At 42.9% G+C, this 14,296-nt stretch overlaps 1 protein-coding gene across 1 annotated transcript in view; it reads right to left on the bottom strand.

The window, feature by feature from the left end:
- Positions 1 to 14,296, bottom strand: part of TRHDE (thyrotropin releasing hormone degrading enzyme) — a 1,599,235-nt gene that overhangs the window by 1,035,533 nt on the left and 549,406 nt on the right. The gene's annotated exons all lie outside the window — the stretch shown is intronic.

Raw genomic sequence — 14,296 nt, 5'->3', positions numbered from 1 at the left:
AAAACTATGTGGAGACACTAAAGAATCATTTTTTTAAAATGCTTTGTTATGTAAAACTAAAGCGTCCGTGGTATTGTCGCGTCCGTGACAACCTGCTCTATATAAATACTACATGATCTAACCTGTCAGATGAATGTTGTAAATAACAAAAAATAAAAACAGTGCCAAAACAGCTATTTCTTTTTACCTTGTCTCACAAAAAGTGTAATATAGAGCAACCAAAAATCATATGTACCCTAAAATAGTATTAACAAAACTGCCACCCTATCCCGTAGTTTCCAAAATGAGGTCACTTTTTTGGAGTTTCTACTCTAGGGGTGCATCAGGGGGGCTTCAAATGGGACATGGTGTCAAAAAAATAGTCCAGCAAAATTTGCCTTCCAAAAACCGTATGGCATTCCTTTCCTTCTGTGCCCTGCCGTGTGCCCGTACAGCAGTTTGCGACCACATATGGGGTGTTTCTGTAAACTATAGAATCAGGGCCATAAATATAGAGTTTTGTTTTGGCTGTCAACCCTTGCTTTGTAACTGGAGAAAATGGATTCAAATGGAAAATCTGCCAAAAAAGTAAAATTCTGAAATTTCATCTCTATTTTCAATTCATTCTTGTGGAATACCTAAATGGTTAACAAAGATTCTAAAATCAGTTTTGAATACCTTGAGGTGTGTAGTTTCTAAAATGGGGTAAGTTTTTGTGGGTTTCTACTCTAGGGGTGCATCAGGGGAGCTTTAAATGGGACATGGCAGCTTACAATTATCCCAGTGAAATCTGCTTTCCAAAATAACATATGGTGTTCCTTTACTTCTGCGCAATGTCGTGTGCCCATGTGCCCGTACAGCAGTTTATGAACACATATGGGGTGTTTCTGTAAACTACAGAATCAGGGCCATAAATATTTTGTTTGGCTGTTAACCTTTGCTTTGTAACTGGAAAAAAAAATATTAAAATGCAAAATCTGCCAAAAAAGTGAAATTTTATCTCTATTTTCCATTAATTCTTGAGGAACACCTAAAGGGTTAACAAAGTTTGTAAAATCAGTTTTGCATACCTTGAGGGGTGTAGTTTCTAAAATGGGGTCACTTTTTTGGAGTTTCTACTCTAGGGGTGCATCAGGGAGGCTTCAAATGGGACATGGTGTCAAAAAAACAGTCCAGCAAAATCTGCCTTCCAAAAACTGTATGGCATTCCTTTCCTTCTGTGCCTTGCCGTGTGCCCGCACAGCAGTTTACGACCACATATGGGGTGTTTCTGTAAACTACAGAATCAGGGCCATAAATATTTAGTTTTGTTTGGTTGTTAACCCTTGCTTTGTAACTGGAGAAAATGGATTCAAATGGAAAATCTGCCAAAAAAGTGAAATTATGAAATTTTATCTCTATTTTCCATTAATTCTTGTGGAACACATAAAGGTTAACAAAGTTTGTAAAATCAGTATTGAATACCTTGAGGGGTGGTTTCTATTATGTAAGCCTCAGTGACTTCAGACCTGAACTGGTCCTGAAAAAGTGGGTTTTAGAAATTTTCTGAAAAATTTCAAGATTTGCTTCTCAACCTCTAAGCCTTCTAACATCCCCAAAAAATAAAATGGCATTCACAAAATGATCCAAACATGAAGTAGACATATGGGGAATGTAAAATAATAACTATTTTTGGAGGTATTACTATCTATTATAAAAGTAGAGAAATTGAAATTTGAAAATTAGCTAATTTTTCCAAATTTTGTGACGAAAAAACAATCTCAGAATGGCCTGGATAAGTAAGTGTTTTAAAGTTATTCACACATAAAGTGACACTGATCAGATTTGCAAAAAATGTCCTGGTTCTTAAGGTGAAAATGAGCCCGATCCTTAAGGCCTATTGCACACGACCGTATGGCTTTTTCAGTGTTTTGCGATCCATTTTTCACGGATCCGTTGTTCCGTTTTTTGTTTCCGTTGTGTTTCCGTTTCTGTTCCGTTTTTCCGTTCCGTTTTTCCGTATGGCATATACAGTATACAGTAATTACATAGATAAAATTGGGCTGGGCATAACATTTTCAATAGATGGTTCAGCAAAAAACGGAACGGAAACGGAAGACATACGGATGCATTTCCGTATGTGTTCCGTTTTTTTGCGGACCCCTTGACTTGAATGGAGCCACGGACTGTGATTTGCGGGCAATAATAGGACATGTTCTATGTTAAAACGGAATGGAAAAACGGAAATACGGAAACGGAATGCATACGGAGTACATTCCGTTTTTTTTGCGGACCCATTGAAATGAATGGTTCCGTATACGGACCGTATACGGAACGCAAAAAACGTCCAGTAAACGGGAAAAAAAAACGTCCGTGTGCAATAGGCCTAAGGGGTTAAGTAAAATTCAAGATGCTTCAAAGTGTGAGGAAATCTTCACTCGGCATATACAACACAAAATATAACATGTCTATATGTTCTAAGATATATGAGCTTTTGATAACCTAAAATAAAAACTTAAAATATCATGAGTATTGTTGATATTATTATTATTATTATTATTATTATTATTATTATTATTATTATTATTATATTTTGTATCAGCATTTTTAAATTATATAAGTCTGTTACTTGACTATAATTGATGGTATAGTCTTTCAATACACTGTCCTTGTGTATTATTCTTCTATTGTACCTTTTGCCAATGTGCTTTTACTGTATAGTGCCAGTACCATGATAATAAGTTATTTTAGAAAGGGGATAGTCAATAAACAATTGGTGTTTTATCTTCATAGCAAGGCTATAATAATTTCATGATCTTACAGTAAAGAATTGATTTAAAACAATATTAAATGATAGTGTGACAATATTTCAAAAGCTGCCCTTATCTGTAAATAAAAAAGAGAAATGGTTTAGCAATTGCTTCTGACACCTTTCTAGCCCCTGTGAGTATGTTGGTACAGTAGTTTAACAATATCAATAAAAAAAAAAAAAAGCACCATAGAGTTGATAAAAAGACAATTGTCACTCAACTAAATACTTTTATAACGTAAAATATATATATAATTTGAAACAGTGAGTTAAATATGACCATACAAAATGTGAACATTGCAGAACAAGTGGTCTCTTGAAGCATGTGATAATAAATATGGTGGAGACTCCTGGACAAAATATTGGGTGGCAATACTCCAGTAACTAAGATTCATGATTATGATGGTAGACTTTAATATCTTATGCAATAGAAAGTAATGTATGATGCTGCTGACCTTTTACAGTTCCAGTGCAGAAGAAAATGAATGTGAAACTAAGTGCTGCTAGTATATGTAATCACATAGCAAAGTGTGGATAGGCCAAGGTTAACTATTAAAAGGTCATACAAATTTGATTAATGTGATCCAAACCCATCTATTTCAGCAGGACTGGACGACCCTCTAATGCATAGTGAGACATGCTGATTGTTCCTTAATGGCTTAAGTCAGAAAAATAAAGGCAACAGCCTGATTATTATTATTTTTTTTATAAAAGCCACTGCTAGAGATGTCTGACACTGTATTATTACCCTTTCCCTATTTAGACACACTTTGCCAAGCATTCTAGGTGGCCAAGCATTCTAGGTGGCATAGCTTCTAGCCATATGAGCATACAACTGACAGCTATCTATGGTGAAGGGCTAGTAGTACTGTAGGGAGTACTTCGGTAGTAAGGTACAAAGGTTATGGTATGGAAGTCTGATTGGCTTGGCTTCCTTTCACACTGACACACTGACCATCCGGGAATTGGCTGGCTAGCATAGCAACCCTTCCAGCACACCATTGTATAGTGGTTTGGCTGGAAGAATTCCTGCTAATTTCAGTTATGTTATATTGTAAGTCAAAGAACTGTTTGATTAAAAATGTTTTGCACTTTGAAACTTTATTTTTTATTGGGAGGAAGGTTAATGTCCCTAAGTATTGAAGACCCCAAGGCAATTGCCCATTTGCTAGTTCTATAATCAGTTTCTAAGGACTCTTGCACACGACTGTATGGCTTTTTAAGTATTTTGCTGTCCGTAAAAAACGAATCCGCAAAAAATACGGATGACATCCGTGTGCATTCCGTTTTTTTGCGGAATGGAACAGCTGGCCCCTGATAGAACAGTACTATCCTTGTCCGTTATGCGGACAATAATAGGACATGTTCTATCTTTGAATGGAACGGAAAAACGGAAATGCGGAAACGGAAGGCATACGGAGTACCTTCCGTTCTTTTTGCGGATCCATTAAAATGAATTGTTCCTTATACGGTCCGTATACGGAACGCAAAAAACGGATCGTAAACGGAAAAAAAAAATGTTTGTGTACAAGAGGCCTAATAGTGAATTATATCTTATGTTATTAGTTTGTAAATGTTTGAAGATATAGTGGTTGTAAAAGTAAAAAAAAAAATGTAAAGAAAATTTTGAAACTCTTTGATAGCAGATAGTCAAATGAAGTCAAACAAGATATTTATGAAGCAGATACTTTATTATAAGTATAATATCATATTGATTGCTCTTATTATATACAACCTTAACTAGAAAGATCTTCTTTTATGTTGAGAGAGAAATACTGTTTTACACTGCATACTCTGACTATAATCTTCTCCTGAACAAATGCAATCAATAGCCATGTACATAAATAGCTTGGTGAGATAAAAAAAAAAGTAATAAACACCTTAACAACATAATAGAACAGATAGCTTTTTTCTCAAAGTTAATAAAGAGGTTGGATCTGATTTACAAAAAAATTAGATGGACATGCACATTAAAGCATGTAAGTATTTCACTAATAATATTAAATACACATTTCTGTGTTTTATACTTTTATAGATAAAAATCCATAAAAAACGTATAAGTAATCTAATGAAAATAAAACAGTTAAACAGAAAAGTATGCCAGTTTAAAAAATGCACAAATATGAGGAGAGTTAAAAGTGACATTTTTACGTACATTATGATTTATTGCTGTAGTACAGTACACAAAAATAAGAATAAACAGCCTGTGAAAGACAAAGTTACAGTACATTAAGATAATGTTCTATAGTTATGATTAAATAATACAATAAAGGAAGAAAACAATCATAAAATGTTAATTAATAGTTTGATGCATAATGCATAATGAAATTTCTCCTAAAACAACATTCAATCAATTATTTCCAGTAATCAAATTCATGCTAGACTACTAGTCTCTCAGTTTTTAAACTTTTTTGTTTAATTTTATTTAAACAGTTTAAAGTATATATAAAAGAAAGTGCTGACACAACAACAATCAAAATATAAATACTAGTATTGAGAGAATTAAAGTTAAATGAATTGATTTTGATCAGAATTTCAGGAAAAGTTAAATTTCCTGGTGCGAGCTGGTAACAAATCAATATTTCCTGAGATGGAGGTAAAAAAAAAAAAAAAAACATACGGTAAAAAAAAAAAAACATACTCACCTCATCCATTTTCTTGCAGAGAGGCTGTTGTAGCCATCTTTATCGAAAAAAAAAAACACTCATCACATCACCATGTCATCATGCTAGCCGGCGTGGTGACAAACTCCACCCAGCGTGATGACATCATCACATAATCGAGCGTGAGATTTGACACGTTTTCTTCAATCTAGATGTCTGCAACGGCCTCTCTGCGAGCAAATGGATGAGGTGAGTATTTTTTTTAACCCCTGATTAGAGTTGCGCGGACACCTGGATGTTCGGGTTCGCCGGGTTCGGCCAAACTTTGCAAAAAAGTTCGAGTTCGGGACCTGAACTTGATCGGAACTTGACCCTGAACCCCTTTGAAGTAAATGGGGACCCAAACTTTGGAGCACTAAAATGGCTCTAAAAAAGTCATGGAATGGGCTAGAGGGCTGCAAAAGGCAGCAAAATGTGGTTAAGAGCATGGCAAGTGCTCTGCAAACAAATGTGGATAGGGAAATGACTTAAAATAACATAAAATATGTAAAAATAAAAAATAATAAACTTGATCTAGGAGGAGGAGGTCCATATGGAGTAGGAGGTTGAGGTGGCAGTGGATGTGGCGGTGTAGGTGGAAGCGGTGGTGGAGGAGGAGGAGGTAGCCAACACTGGTTTTTTATTTTATTTTATTTTGTTCAAATTTGGGTAGACCCCAAAACATTGGTAAAAATAAAAAATAAAACAAAGAGAAAGTGCGCTGGAGTACAATAATGGCTGGGTATACCGGAATACATGTCTATTCTGCACAAGGTACGGACAATCCTGTGGGATCCATAACTGGTTCATTTTAATGAACGTGAGCTTTTCCACATTGGCTGTGGACAGACGACTGTGCTTGTCTATGATAACGCCCCCTGCCGTGCTAATACACTGGCTGCAGGGCAGGCCAGCACCTCCAAGGCGTAAAGGGCAAGCTCAGGCTATATGCCCAATTTGGAAACCCAGAAGTTGAAGGGGGCAGACACATCAGTCAGTATGTGTAGGCTTGTGCACACATACTGCTCCACCATGTTGCTGAAATGCTGCCTTCTGCTAAGACATTCCATATCAGCTTGTTGTTGTGGCGTGCTGACAAAGCTTTTCCACTTTTCGGCCATGCTAACCCTTCTAAGCCTTCTGAGGGGCTGGTGGTGCCCCAGCTGGGTTGGCCACCTCTTCCTCCTCTGCCTTCACCTCGCGTTTCCACTGTGCCCCCGCTGTCAGGTGGGAATGCCATCAGCAACGCATCTACCAGTGTGCGCTTGTACTCGCACATCTTCAGATCACGCTCCAGTGATGGAATTAAGGACGGTACGTTGTCCTTGTAACGGGGATCCAGCAGCGTGGCCACCCAGTAATCAGCACAAGTTAGAATGTGGGCAACTCGGCGGTTGTTGCGGAGACACTGCAGCATGTAATCGCTCATGTGTGCCAGGATGCACAGAGGCAACGACAAGCTGTCCTCTGTGGGAGGTTTATCATCTGTGTCCTCTGTTTCCCCCCAGCCACGTACCAGTGATGCCCATGAGCTGGTTTGGGTGCCAACCTGCTGTGAACACGGTTCCTCCTCCTCCTTCTCCTCCTCCTCATCCTCCACCTCGTCATCCTACAGAATTGTGCCCTGGCTGGACAAATCTGTACCTGGCGTATGTTGGTGCAGGAACCCACGCTCGGAGCCACTTGTGAATGACTGGCCCGAAACCCTTGTAAATGATCCCTCTTCCTCCTCCTCCTGTGCCACGTCTTCTTCCATCATTGCCCGAAGCGTTTTTTCAAGGAGGCATAAAAGTGGGATAGTAACGCTGAGAATGGCGTCATCGGCACTGGCCATGTTGGTGGAGTACTCGAAACAGTGTAACAAGGCACACAGGTCTCACATGGAGGCCCAGTCATTGGTGGTGAAGTGGTGCTGTTCCGCAGAGCGACTCACCCGTGCGCACTGCAGCAGAAACTCTACTATCGCCTGATGCTGCTCGCACAATCTGGCCAGCATGTGCAAGGTGGAGTTCCATCTTGTTGGCATGTCGCATATGAGGCGGTGAGTGGGAAGGCCGAAGTTACGCTGCAGCGCTGACAGGCGCACAAACGGCCCGCACTTTATGCTGCAGCTCTGACATATCGGGGTCATTTTTTTTAGGTATCTCTGCACCAACAAATTCAGCACATGCGCCAGGCAAGGAATGTGCGTTAAACTGGCTAGTCCCTGAGCTGCTACAAGATTTTGCCCATTATCGCACACCACCAGGCCGGGCTTGAGGCTCACTGGAACCAACCACTCATCGGTCTGTTGTTCCATGCCCGTCCATAGCTCCTGCGCGGTGTGGGGTTTGTCTCCCAAACAGATACGTTTTAATACTGCCTGCTGTCGTTTACCCCTGGCTGTGCTGAAGTTGGTGGTGAAGGTGTTACGCTGACTGTCTGAGGAGGCGATAGAGAATGAGGAAGTGGAGTAGGAGGAGGAAGCAACAGGAGGCAAATAGAAACGCCCTGCAATCCTCAGTGGTGGAAGAACTGCGCCAAACTGCTAACTGCCTCAGGCCCAGCCGCCACTGCATTTACCCAGTGTGCTGTTAGGGAGATATAACGTCCCTGACTGTGCTTACTTGTCCACGTATCCGTAGTTAGGTGGACCTTGCCACAGATGGCATTGCAGAGTGCGCACCTGATTTTGTCCCCCACTGGGTTGTGCATGGAAGGGATGGCTTTCCTGGAAAAGTAGTGGTGTCTGGTCACAACGTACTGTGGGACAGCCACCGCCATCAAATTCTTAAAACGGTTTGTGTCCACCAGACGGAATGACAGCATTGGAAATGCTGGCATTCAGGGCCAGGGTTCGCGGGTGGGTAGGGGGGGTACTTCCTCTTTCGCTCCAGTATTTGGGAGGTAGACAGCTGAACGCTTCCATGGGACATTGTGGAGATGCTTGGTGACCGAGATGGTGGCATTGCTGACACATCCTCTGCTTGCGGGGTGGCAGGTGCCACTGTCACCAGAGGGGGATGAAGAGGCCAAGACTGCAGCAGAAGAAGAAGCAGTAGGAGCCAGAGACCTTTCTGGGTTTTTGAGGTGTCTACTCCACTGAAGCTCGTGCTTTGCACTTAGATGCCTGGTCATGCTGGTTGTGCTCAGGTTTAGAACGTTTATGCCTCGCTTCAGGCTCTGATTGCACAGCGTGCAAACCACTTATGTCTTGTCATCAGCACATTGTCTGAAGAACTGCCACACCAGGGAACTCCTTGGAGCTGGCTTTGGTGTGCTCAGTCCCTTGGTGCGGTGGGCAGTAGCAGGTGTACTGTCTAGGGGATGGCCGCACCGCTTTTGCACCCTGCTCCTTCTTATGCTGTGCTGGTGGATCTGTGCGACCACCGCCTCTTCCTCCTAACTACCAAGGTCACTCGCATGAGGGGTGGAGGACCTCATTGTCCTCCACATCATCTTCCACCCAGTCTTCAGCCCTGCCCTCCTTGTCAGTCTGCATACTGCAGAAAGCCACAGCAGTTGGCACCTGTGTTTTGTCATCATCCGAGACGTGCTGCGGTGGTCCTACCATGTTCTCATCCTAAAACATAAGTGGTTGGGCATCGCTGCACTCAATCTCTTCCATTTCTGCGGCAGGGCTATGTGGATGGCCCTGGGAAACCCTGCTAGCAGAGTCATCAAAAAGCAGAAGAGACTGCTGCATGACTTGGGGCTCAGACTGCTTGACTGATTTGCAAGGGGGTGAGGTGAAAGACTGATGGCCATGGGATGCAGGTGCCAACTCTGATCTTTCAGCAGGGGACTGGGTGGGAGACAATGTGAAGGAACTGGAGGCTCTGTCAGCCACCCAATCTACTATCGCCTGTACTTTTTCGGCCTCACACATTCGTAGAGCGGCATTCGGGCCTACCAAATAACACCGAAGGTTCTGTCGCCTACTCGCACTTGAGGAAGGTGTTTCACTTGTGCGTGTAGCTGGCACAGATCGACCACGTCCTTTCCTTGCAACAGGAGCTCCACCAACACCAGAAGCACTACGACCAGGGCCACGTCCCTTATTTGACGCTCTCCTCATTCTTTGCGTTCACCCACCAAACTGACAGATGGTTTATGTCAGGCGATAGTGTAACCGCCAATAGTCAAAAATTAAGTTCACTGACAGTAAGGCTGTGCCGGTGTCATAAAGAGAAAACATTTTTTTGAGGTCACACAACAGTGTGACAGGCAAATTTTATACAATTACTTCACAAAAAATGTGAATTTGCCAACCAACAATGTAACAGCAGTATTGACTGGTTTTATTGGACTGTCAGAAATGCAGCGCAGGCCGCAAATGTAGTATCTAGCACAAAAAGGGAGATTTTTTTCAAACACAAATATAACAGCAGTATTTAACGGTTGTGTTGGACTGTCAGAAATGCAGTGCAGGCCGCAAATGTACTATCTAGCACAAAAAGGGTGTTTTTTTTTAAACAAAAATATAACAGCAGTATTTACGGTTGTATTGAACTATCAGAATTGCAGCGCAGGCCGCAAATGTACTATCTAGCACAAAAAGTTAAATTTTTTCAAACAAAAATATAACAGCAGTATTTAATGGTTGTATTGGACTGTCAGAAATGCAGCTCAGTCCACAAAATTACTTTATGGAAAAATAGATATGATTTTTTCACCCACAGTGAAACAGATGGATTTACTGATTCTATTTCACTATCAGATTTGCAGTGCAGCCTGCAAAGGTACTTTATGGAATAAAAAGATGAATTTTTCACCCACAGTGAAACAGATGGATTTACTGATTCTATTTCACTATCAAATTTGCAGTGCAGGCCGCAAAGGTACTTTATGGAAAAAAATATATATGATTTTTTCGCCCACAATTAAACAGATGGTTTTCTTTCACTATCACAAAAGCAGTGTAGGGCGCAAATGTACTTTTTAGCAAAAAAATTAATTAATTTGTCCCCCCTGAATCTAACAGATGGATTTACTGAATTGATTACACTCACATATGCAGCATAGGTGTACTTTACAGAAAAAAAAACTTGAATATATCACCCCATTGGTCCCTGAACTCACAGACGGATTACCTATATTATTTTCCCTTCCCCTGGCACATATGCAGTGCAGGTGCACTTAAAAAATGAGTATATGTTGCCCACTGAACTAAACGAACAGGATTAAATTATTGCCCCTGGCACATATGCAGTGCTAGTGCACTGCTGTTGCACAAAATGGCCGCTGACGCCCACCTAACTAACAGATGGATAGAACTTATTTTTCTGTGTTACTGCGCTCAGGGCAGGGTACATAAATGTTACATTGCACCCACAAAAAAAAATTGCTGTAGATCGCAGAGTTAAAACCAAGTTCTGATATCAGATTCTTTCCTATTATCTCCCTCACAGCAGCAGCATCATATCCCTACACTAGTAAGAGCTGAGTGACGTGCGGTGCTACGTGACTCCAGCTTATATAGAGGCTGGGTCACATGCTGCACTGGCCAATCACAGCCATGCCATTAGTAGGCATGGCTGTGATGGCTTATAAGGGCACACGAGTTAAACGCTTGTTGATTGGCTGCCCCGCAGCCTTTCAAAAAGCGCCATTAAATCGCCGAACACCAAACTTGAACCCAAACTTTTACTGAAATGTTCGGGTCCGGGGTCAAAAAATCGTAAAGTTTGGTACGAACCCGAACTTTACAGTTCGGGTTCGCTCAACCCTACCCCTGATTAACCCCTGAAAGTTTTCAATATGACTGTCAGATGCTGTGATCAGCATTGAAAGTGCCATCTGAGGGGTTCAATGACAAAGGGAGATGTGATCGTTGTTCCACGTCATTCCACCCGCTACATACAATAAAATGTCATTTGTGACAAAGTATTTTATAATGAATAGTGATGATCGAGCATGCTCGGCCGAACACCTGATCGACTCGAGCATCTCGATGTTCGGCACATGGCGGTACTCGGCCGAGTACCGCATGTGCTCGAGCACCATTCTCGAGTCTCCTCCCCGCACGTTTCTTGGCTGCTAGGCAACAAATAATTGTGAAGGTAAGTACTGCCCTCACTATAATGCCAATAGCCATGTTGGCTGGCCGGAACGCGTCATCGGGTGCTATATAGCACCCGATGAGGCATGATCAGCTCATTCTTAGTCAGGGAGAGCTGAGCATAGGAAGGGACAGAGAGTGTAGGGAGTGTAATTGAATATTTTCTATGTACAAAAATGTTTCAAAGAATTAAAAGTCCTTGTAAGGACTATTGTGTGTGACAGCAGCAATATATTTTTGTAGCGCAACCTGTGCTAAATTGCTCAGTGTTAAGGAGACCTGTGCATGGGAAGGGACAGACAGTGTAGAAATGTAATAGGAAGATTTTTATACAAAAAACTTTTCAGAGACCCAAAAGTCCTTTTAAGGACTGTGACAGCAGCAATATATATTTTTAGCACATCCTGCGCTAAATACTGTTAAATAGGCCGCTGCGGACAGTTAAATTATTCGTGCCATATTTCCTGTGTAAAGTGTGCACATCCGTAGACGGTGTCCGCCACGGCCATTAAATTATCTGCGACACATCTCCTGTTTAAAGTGTTCACAACCCTAAAATATCAGTGACATCCAGTGCACTTTTTCCGTAGATGGTGTCCGCAGCAGAAAGTTAAATTATCTGCGACACATCTCCTGTTTAAAGTGTGCACATCACTAAAATATCAGTGACAACCACTGTACCTTTTTCCGTAGACACTGCGAACAGTGACATAACCTGTGGTACCTGTCATGTATAACGTTTCTTAATCACAAATACCTTTGTACATTTTTTTGTGCATATACTTCCAAATCCTACGCTACTGTACGTGTGACACATTCAAGCATATATCACATTTAAAATGAAGAAGGCGAGCAGTAAGGGATGGGGAAGTGGCAATGATGCTGATGGTGCATGCAGAGGCCGTGGCTCTGGGCAAGAAGAATTTGTGCCTTCTGCCAGAGCACAAGAAAAACAATAATCCATGATACCTAGCTTCATGTCCCAGTTTGAAGGCCGCGGAGGACACCACTCTTGAAGTCAGACCAGTGCGATTAGGTGATCTGTTGGATCGCAGCAGATAATGCTTCCTGTCGGTTAAGCACCACCCTGTCTTCCACCAAGTCCAGTCTCAGTAGCCAGGAGTCTGGTCAACACAATCCTCACCCTGATCCTCCTTCCTCTGACCATGTGCTGTCTGGCCAAGCAAGTGATCCCACACTTGGATATTCCGAGGACCTCTTTTCATCAATATTAGTTGATTTGGCCCTCTCACCAAGCATGCTTGAACAGGGACATGAGATCTTGTGCCCTGATTCCCAATCTCTTGAGCATCCACAGTCGCAAGAACATGACGGTGGGGAACGGCAATTAGTGTTTAATGAGGTGGATGATGATGAGACACAGTTGCCAATGAGTCAATCGCAATTACTGTCTCAAGAGATTGATCAAGAGGATGAGACACAGTTGTCAATCACTGAGGTTGTGCATAGGTCAACAAATCAGGAGGATGATCGGAGTGAGGAAGTGGAAGAGGAGGTGGTGGACGATGAGGTCACTGACCCAACCTGGGAAGGTGGAAAGCCGAGCGAGGACAACAGTACAGAGGGGGAAGGATCTGCAACATCGCAACAGGCTGGAAGATGCAGTGGGGTGCCAAAAGTGAGAAGGCGGGCCACACCAAACAGGCCCGCAACTGTTCCATGGAGCACCCCCTTGCAGAAATCTCCCTTGCCAAGGGGTAGATGTTCCACAGTATGGCACTTTTTGGGGAAAAGTGCGGACGACAAAAGAATAGTAGTTTGCAACCTGTAGTTTGCAACCTGTGCCATACGAAAATGAGCCGGGGCGTGAACACTAGCAACCTCACCACCACCATGATCCACCACATGGGATCCAAGCACCTTAATAAGTGGGACGAACACCTGGGTCCACAATCTGTGTCTGCGGGTCACACCACTGCATCCTCTTCCTCTATGTTACGTGCTGGCCAATCCCCTGTCGAAAGGTGCAGGCCTGGATGCCTCCCGCCCTGCACCTGGACCTTCGCAAGCACCATCAGCGACACATCCACTTCCATGTAACAGTGCAGCGTCCAAATGACCTTACCCCAGGCCATTGACCGCATGCAAAAATACCTAGCCACCCACCCACAGGCCATGGCACTAAATGCGCAGCTTTCCAAATTACTGGCCATCAAAATGTTTCCATTTAGTCTTATGGACACTGAGGCCTTCCGCAGCATGATGTCAGCGGCCGTCCAGCGTTACGCAGTCCCCAGTCACCACTATTTTACAAGGTGTGCCATACCCGCCTTACACCAACATGTGACCTGCAACATCATACGTGCCCTAACCAACGCAGTTACTGCGAAGGTCCACTTAACCACAGACACATGGACAAGTGCATTCGGCCAGGGACGCTACATTTCCCTGACGGAACACTGGGTGAATATTTTGGAGGTCGGGAGCAAGTCGTACCCTGGGATGCCACAGGAGCTACAGCGCCAAGGATTGCGGGCCCTACGTCGATCAGGGTTTCCGCCAGCACCTACGTTAGTGGCTCCAAACCCCACTTATCCTCCCCTGCCTCCTCCCCCTCCACTTCCACCTCCGATTTATCCACATGCAGCACCAGTAAGCCATCAGTCGATAGCTGGAAGCAGTGTAGCACTGCAGTGGGGAAGTGGCAACAGGCCCAGCTGTAGCTGATATGCTTAGGAGACAAACAGCACACCACCGCTGAGCTGTGGCAGGGGGTAAGAGACCAGTCTGAGCTGTGGCCATCGCCACTCAACCTAGAACCAGTCATGGTTTGTCTGATAATGGCCGCAACTTGATAGCGGCTTTGGAGCTTGGCAAGCTCAGACA

The sequence above is a fragment of the Bufo bufo genome, chromosome 1 (genome assembly GCF_905171765.1).
Source record: "Bufo bufo chromosome 1, aBufBuf1.1, whole genome shotgun sequence".
NCBI lineage: Eukaryota > Metazoa > Chordata > Amphibia > Anura > Bufonidae > Bufo > Bufo bufo.
Note: the sequence above shows the minus strand (reverse complement) of the source record. Positions and strands in the feature narration are given on the sequence as shown.